We start from the raw sequence: 8,747 nt of genomic DNA on the forward strand, positions 1-8,747 counted from the left end.
TTTTTTTTTTTTTTTTAACCAGGGATCAAACTTGGGTCCTTGCGCTTGCGAGGCAGTCGAGGTACCACTGAGCTAAATCCCCGGCCTGGTCTGGTTCTAAATTGTTTATTTTATCCTTGGGTTTAATGTCTATTAAAGATTTTAAAGTGCTTTTCAAATAGATAAATGCAAAAAAATATCATAGATTTTACTTACCAAACCATGGTATGTTTTTAAATAGTACTACATTTTTCCTCAAAATTTCCTTAGATTTTTTTTTATCTTCTTTAATCACATTTCTTAGTATCAAAATTCTATGAAGTTCTTTATTTCGAATTTTTTAAAATAAGCTAGTAATTTTTTCTAAATTTCTTAAGACTATACTGATATTGTTTTTGTTGATAAATAACATGATGATAGAATTATTCCATAATTTGAATTCAAAATAATCTTTTACAGCATTTGTTTCTTTTTAAAAACTTTTCTCATTCATTGCTAAAATGTTTTATTTGGAAAGGCTCAATGAAATGTGCTTAGTTTTAAATTATATATTTGCTATCTTATATCTGTATAACAATACCAACCAAGTTAACAGAATTTGTAAGCTTGTTAAAACAGCCTATGCAAAAGCTTATGTAAAAACAGAAAAAAAAGTCTTTGTCATGATAAACCTGGAAAAAAATCTGTTTAGTTTTAAAGGTTGTAATGGTCATACCCAGTCTAATAGATTTTAAAGTTCTTCATATTTGAAAACTCTCTTCATATTTCAAAGCTTTTATTAATTAAGTGCATTGATCTTTCTATAGCATGCTATAATAATTTTTTGAACACACTGGATAATTACGTATAGTAATAGCTCTGCATACTTGTTCTAGAAAATTTATTTTTTTCATCAAGTTTATTGGTACATTTAAGTTAAACAATACAGATACATTCATCATTGGGATCTTTTACCTTTGCATGATGTATCTTAGTTCTTATTTTTCCCCATTCCCCTGTCCTCCCTTCACCTCATTCATCCTTATTTATAAAAACTTTGTTTCCATTTTTTCTTTTCTTCATATTTTTTCTTTTCCCTTATTTCCTTTCCCCTCCCCTTCCCACTGCCCTTCTCCTTCAGACGTTTTCTTCCTATTTCACACTATCAATTATACCATTTCAATCTTCTATGTTCCTATGTTTATTTTCACCAGGGCATTTATTCTATTGAAGGGTACATATTTTTCTCCTTTCATGAATGAACATTTTAATGGTTGAACTATATCTTTTTATAACTTCTTTTTTTTCATTGAGTTTATTGGTACATTTTAGGCATACAGTACAGTTACATTCATTATTGGGATCTTGTACCCTTACCTGACAGGTCTTTGTTCTCATTTTCCCCTTTGTCCCTGCCCTCCATTCACCCCTCCTCCCCTCCCCATTTACAAACACTTTTTCCATTTTCTCATATTTTTTTCTTTTCCCTTGTTACCTTTCCCCTACCCTTCCCACTTTCCACACATCTTTAGCCTTTTTCTTCCTATTTCACATTGTCAACTATATCATTAGGATCTTATGTATTATTATAGTTTTTCACACCAGAGAAACTATTCAGTATTTACACATGTGTGACTTATTTATTTCACTTAGGAGTATATCTTCAATATGTATCCATTTTCCTATGAATGAATCTAATGTCTCATTCTTTGTGGCTGAGTAGTATTCCATTTTATAGAAAAACCACATCTTCTTTATCCAGTCTCCAACTGATGGGTAAATGGGCTGTTTCCAAGTTTTAGCTATCACAAACTGTGCCACTATAAACATAGGTTCACACATATTATTGTGATAATTTTAGTAACTTTCAATAATAATTGTACAGACATTTAATTATTGACACAAATTTTAGAAAATGTGATGTATACTATAAACACATCTCCTCTATTATTTAACTGTATAGCTATATAATATTTTATATTTACTTTTTACAAATATTTGGCATTATAATGTATATGTCATCCACTGGCATTTCCTGGCTAAAAATATGTTTCTTTTCTTGTCACATTCTATTTACTATTGATTGGACTATTCTATTTATGTCTTATTAAAAATAATTTTACACATCAGGAATAACAACTATTGCTTCCAATGAATGTAGTCTTTTCTCCCTTTTATTATTCATTTAAAAACTTCAACAAAGCTTTCCAAATATTGACCACATTAAAACAAGTTCTGCAAAGTGCTGGCTCAGAGCTTGCATTGTGTAAATTGCACCTGAAATAAGCCTCCTCCAAAAGCCTCTTACAGCCTTTTTTTCTTGTTCTGCCTGCAAAGTGATAAACATCTTCTAAGCCAAAATATATTTCTATTATTGTTTGTGAAAATCTCAATATACAACTGAATGTGAAAGCCATAATAATAGTGCATATACACTCATACTTAAAACAAATTTTTGATAAGTTGAAATCTAATTGAAATAGAATGTTTTCGTATGTAATAATATTAGAATATTTGTCAACTTCTGTGACTACAACAAACACCTGTAATAATCAATTTAAAGGACAAAAGATTTTTATTTTGGCCTACAGTTTTGGAGGTTCCACTTTATGATCAAGTAGACCATTGCTTTTAGGACTATGATTGGGAGATAGCAAGCATGTTATGGAAGAAGCATGTGAAGGAGCAAAACCAATCACTTCATAGCCAGGTTGCAAAAATAGAAAAGAAAGAGACACAGGTCTCACTATATGCTTTGAGACCCACAGTGATCTAAAGACCTCCTACTGAATGCTGCCTCTTAACATTTACTCCGTCTCCCAATAGTGTCATGGCTAGAGACCAAATTTTTAGCATATGGGTTTTTGGATGACATTCCAAATCTAAATGTGGCATATATTTTATATGTCACATATATTTTATATTATATATATAATATGTTATTATATGTATCTTATACATTATCTTATAAATATAATCTAAATATTTCTGGCAACATTCATATCATGGGTAAAGGGAAAACTCAATAATTTTCTTATTTCCTGATGCTGGCATCATTCATATTTTTCATTGAGCTGGAAATTACATTCAGCAAATGTTTCATTCTCTTGTGGAATTTCACTTTTGTATTGCAGAATTTGTAAAATTTTGCTAGTCTCCCTTGCTGGTAGGGTTTTAGTTACAGTTTAGGTTCTGTCAAAACAGAGAGAGAGAAAGAAGGAAAGAAAGAAAAAAATAAAGAGAAGAAAGAAAGAAAGAAAGGGGAAGAGAGGGAGGTGGGGAGGGAGAGAAAGGAATTCTTAAAAAAAAAAAAGATTTGGAGAAGCCATTCCTTCTTCTTATGGTTAGCCTTGCCCTGGACTTAGACTGAGAGTCATGCCATGGCCTCACCAAACACTATCCTGCTATCCTCTTACCCATCTTCATCTTGGTGTTGGGGGTAGAGGTGACTGTGACCTTGGTTAATTTCCTACACTTCTTGATTTTTTTGAGGAAAATTGCAACTTCCTGATTGTTTGCATTAGGAGCTAAAAGCTGATGGATGGGTTTTCCTTTGATATTGCTCTTTCAACTCTTCTTAGGGTATGTCCCTGAATCAAGTACATTTCTACTCGAAATACTGAAGATAATTTTTTTGTGTGTGTGGTAGTGCGGATCAAACTCAGGATCTTGCACTTGCAAGGCAGGTGTGGTGGCACTGAGCTAAGTCCCTGGCCCAAGAACAATTTTTATTTTTCTGACTTAACCTGTGATTATTTAAAGTTGTTTTTCCATTTTAAGAGAATTTGTTTCATACAGTTAGACATAACTAGGCACACATAACAACTAGGCATACATAAATGCACAAAAGGTATAAAAATGTTTATAAAAGGACATACTGGGACACTTAGGCTTTAGTGCACTCTTAAGAAGATTTTTACCAGCAAGATTTTTACCTCTCAAGTGCACATAAAGAAGATTGTGTAAGTGCAGGGTGAGAAGGTCAGCCATTCACAAGCAGGGAGGGAGCTCTTAGAATCTACCACAGTGGTGTCTGGTCATGGATTTCTAGTCTCCAGAACTGTGAGAAAAATCTCTAATACTTTAGCCACCTCATCTGTGGTATTTTGTTTAACTTTCTGACCAGACTAAGACAATGAGAAATCTAAAGAGTATAAAACATTTCCTGGTTTGAATGACTTTAGAGTCTGATAAAAAGTAAGACGTCGTGTAGAGGTACAAGATCCCAACAATGTATGTAACTGTACTGTATCCCTAAAATGTACCAATAAACACAATTAAAGCTGAAAAAAAGTAACTAACAAAACAATACAGAAAAGTTGACAAATATCATAGAAATTTAGAAAAGGAAGATCACTTTGGTTTGTGCCCCCCAAAAAGGTATTACAAGAAAAAAATTACTCCTTTTATATTGTGTCATAACCTGTTTGATGAAAAGGAGGCACAGAGCTCAAATTTATTCCACAAATGAAGAATTTTCTCTGTAAAATACAGGCCTCTCTCTTAGTTTTTATTTCTCTTTCTTTTACATTCTCATTTCTCTTCTGACCCTTTTATACTCACCCAACACATTTCAGCATGCCCCTGAGTTGTGACTGATGCTGTGATGGAAAATAGATCCACTAAGAAAAACTGTGCCTATTTTTTTATTCTAATGATGAATCTGGAAAGCTTCCCAGATGAAACATTTATTACACTAAATGTATTCTGCTGAGGAGGAAATTGACCAGAGAAGCATCAAGCGACTACATGTATTTACAGTATGTTGACCTCTCTTTCCATTTCTGTGAAACATCTGTGAGTGATCTTGCCAACATTTTTGGCCTATGACTAGTTATTTGAAATCAGACATTTGAATTTCAGATATGTGCATCTATATTTATGTAGCCAATGAGCCATCTTCACAAGACATTTTGAAATAAAAATGCCAGTTCCTTTGTTAAATAGAGATTGACAGAAAGTTAGATTTTTGTTTGTTTTTGTTAAATCATATGTATTTGTGCAAATGCCTTAAATTCTATGAAAGTAATTGTAGCAGTAAATTCCTTACTTATCTCTCATGCAGAAAAAGAAAGTACTCATTATTCTGTGAGGCATTGGGAGAGAAACTTTCCGTTCATTCTTTGAGACGCTAGAGTAAAAGACCATGTCATTAGGCCATGGGAGGTTTTAGAGCCTAGAAAGAACCTTAAAGACTATATATAATACAGGTTCAGTGAACCAAATTAAAAAATCCAATATACAAAGTGCTCCAAAATCTGAAACCTTTTGAGCATCAACAGGACACCACAAATAGGAAAAAGTGCATTTGAAATTTGATGGTGTTTTTGTCACTCTTGAAGAAAAATAATGCAACTCTAAATATTTCTGTCCTGGTGTCAGCACACCTAGAATTGAATCTTGGATGTTATGCTGATAATTATGTTATCTTACACAAGTTATTTAACCTTTTAAACCCTCAATCTTTTAATCTAAAATTGGGAAACAAGGCCTGCCTCATGCAACTATTGTGAGGATAAACTACATCATGCAAACAGTGATCATTAAGGTGTTTGGCACATAGAAAGTGACATTGGGTTGCGAGTTTAGCTCAGTGGTGCTTCTGTCTGCCTGGTGAGCACACGGACCTGAGTTTGAGCCCCCATACAAAAAAAAAAATAGTGACGTGGTTCTTATTTTATATTTTTATCCAGGCACTTTCACACTTGAGATCTCATTTAATTCTGGAATCTATCTTTTATATAAGATCTACATACTGGTATGATAGATGGATTTTTATAGATTTATGTATTTTTATTGTGTCCATTACCTTTAGAAACCCTATTTCCATTCAAGTAGTCAACCAATAGGTATTTACAGGTACCTTACAGAGATAGCCCACTTTTTTACTCACTATATGTATATCATGATTGCACATGATTACAGTGGCAGAGTGGAATTTTAATCACAGAAATATAATTATATATATATTATATGAGTGGATATATATACAAAAACACAGACTACTTGATGGAATAAATAATAAACAGATGAATGCACAAGCAAAATTTATCTGCCTCTTTCTGGTATATAAATATCTGTATTTTTTGAAGTTATGCAAAATTGTCGAAAGAATCAGCTATGTATCAATACCAAGCATGGCACTAATGACAACACGAACAGCCTAAGATGTTAATCTTGTAAAGTGTTTTGCTTTGTTGCTGTTGTTGTCTTTGTCAATTCTATTTTTTCTAAAGGTGATGCAATCTTCTAATCAGTGATATGACTTTATGATGAGCTTCCTTTATACATGGCCTTAGAAGAACAACTGGAACTGCATTTAATATCTCCAATAAAATACCTCTTTTTCCTAAAGAGCTTGAAAAAATGAATAATGAATTACTGTGTACTTTAGATGAAATATAATGATCTGGACTTGTAGTATGTTAAAATCTTTTGTCATTGAGCAAATTCCACAGTACACAAGGTATACTGTATATTACAAGACATTAAAATGATCATTGAACCAAAAGAAAATAATAAACTGCATAGGCCATAAATCTCTGGCACCCTTGGTGACTATTAAAAAATCTGCCAAAATCCACTGTCTAATGATGTGGTTCCAATCAACTCAATTTATCAACCTTATGGGCTGATTAAAACTATATTATTCTGTTAAGATTAACTCTTTACTTCTGGGTATTAAGATCCTCTGAAGGAAAACACCAGACTGATAGCCTGGGACCTGCAACCTACAGATTCTTAATAAAATGTTTTGGTTCTTAAAACCTTCACCTGATTCAGAAATACAAATTTTTGCCTTAATGTTCAAAATATCCTCTTTTTTGTCAATGGCTTAAAAAGCATGCATTTATCTTGAAATCTGTACCTTCCTCATTACCCATTTTCAGAAAGGATTCAGTTCAGTACAGGAATATCCCATCTGATCCCTTTTCCCATGTCTGCAGCCTTTGAGCTCCCTCAGGTATATAATCAGAAGGTGTCTACTTACATATTGGAGAGGGAGGGGGAATCCATTAATCATAGAAAAGCATTCTTTATGTCGAGTAAAAAAATGACTCACTCCACACTTTTTCCACATAAAGACGTGATGTGACATTCAAGTAGAAATGGATGGAGTTTATTTTTATGAATAGGGCTTTTGCTGACTAATTCTTTTCTAGGGAGGGTAATGGGCAAATGTTATCCAGATGAATTCTTCTGGAACTATTCCCAGTTTGGAGAAGTGAAAACTACTGTACTTGCAATACAAAAAAGGACAGTAGAGAAACACAATATCTACATAAATAGCCCAGTACAGTTCTTCTCTTACTGTCTGATGTCATAAAGCCAGAGTTGTTACAGAGATCTTCCATGTCACACTGATAACTTAGATTCATCCAATATAATTTATTCTTGTCTTGCCTCATCTTCTGGCAGCAGCAAAATTGAATCAGAATGGGATTAAAGTCATGTAAGTCTGTTCAAAGCCAAAACTAGAAGAAATTCACCAATATATACTTGTGTGTCTGCCTAATTTGTTTGGTAGTCAAAGGAACAAAAATTTTTCCTTTTTCTACCTGGAAAGGTTATCACTTCTTACAGTTCTATAGTTCCTTTCTTTATCTATTCCTATCTTTCCATTCCTTGCATATCTATTGAATTAGATGCAGCCCACGTATCAACTGAGTTTTCATCTCATTATTTTCTTTCTGATTATCTTTTTCATACTATGGTGTCCCATTGAGCACTTATTTTTATCCGATCTTGTTTTGTGTCAAGGAACATTATAGCCTTTATTTATATGCTTATTACTTATATATGAATTAATTAAAATTTGAAGTGCGTAGTTATTTTTTTTATGTAAGTAAATTTAACCATACAGAAGCTCTGTGTGTTCTAAAGGCAATTTCCAAACTGCCCTCCCTTCCAATTTTGATCACCCTACTTGGTTGGCTAAAGAAATAATTCTGGTCAATGATGGCATCATACTGTTTAGATTAGGATTCTCACGCTACTCCTCACTGCTGACCATATTAGATAATCACTCTGCTTCAGTCTCTGCTTTGGGAAAATAAGTGAAGATTTAAGCCTGTGTATAGAAAAGATTCATGGTGTATCTAGGGGACTAGGTATAGAATATCATTTCTTACACATATCCTAGTGTGTTAGCTCTGTCTTCCATTACAGAATACCATAGATGAAGGAGTTTAGACAACAGAAAAGTGATTCCTTACTCTTCTGGAGGGTAGAAAGGCTGGAAGGTCCAGGCCAAGGTGCTACATTGGTTGGCTTCTGATGAGGACTGTTTTTCTGGTTTACCATTGTCTATCTTCTCACTGCAAATTCACATCATCTTTTCTCTGTGTGTTTGTGTAGAACAAGAAATCTCTTGTGCCTCTTTGTTTCTCTTGCTATACAGACACCAGCCCTATCTAAGTAGAGGCCACCTTTGTGACCTCATTTTACCTTCAATACATTCATAGAGGCCCTCTATGAATCCAAACAGATTCACATGCAGGGTGAGGCTTCAGATATAAATTGTAGGGGTACATAATTTAGTCCATAACCTCTTAAAATTACTATACTTAATACAATTAAAACAATAGACTATATACAATAACAGAATGAATATTATAGTATCATTAATGAAAATCATGCAAATTAATATATTTTCATGGTTCCTTAAATTTCAAACTTTCTAATTTCTAATTTGAAGCTTTCCTTTGACCTTAAAGGCTACATACTTAATTGGATATGTTTCCTGATCCCTCAAATTTGTTCTTCATCCCCATCTGCCATTCCATCTG

At 33.2% G+C, this 8,747-nt stretch overlaps 1 long non-coding RNA gene across 1 annotated transcript in view; it reads right to left on the reverse strand.

Annotated features, from left to right (window-relative positions):
- Positions 1-8,333, reverse strand: part of LOC104873756 — a 70,325-nt gene extending 61,992 nt beyond the window's left edge. Inside the window, exon 1 of the long non-coding RNA XR_783582.1 lies at positions 8,175-8,333. This is a non-coding gene — a long non-coding RNA (uncharacterized LOC104873756). The remainder of the gene's footprint in view (positions 1-8,174) is intronic.
- Positions 8,334-8,747: the final 414 nt, after the last annotated feature.

The sequence above is a fragment of the Fukomys damarensis genome, unplaced genomic scaffold (assembly GCF_012274545.1).
Source record: "Fukomys damarensis isolate Sample0158 unplaced genomic scaffold, DMR_v1.0_HiC HiC_scaffold_5, whole genome shotgun sequence".
Taxonomy (NCBI): Eukaryota; Metazoa; Chordata; class Mammalia; order Rodentia; family Bathyergidae; genus Fukomys; species Fukomys damarensis.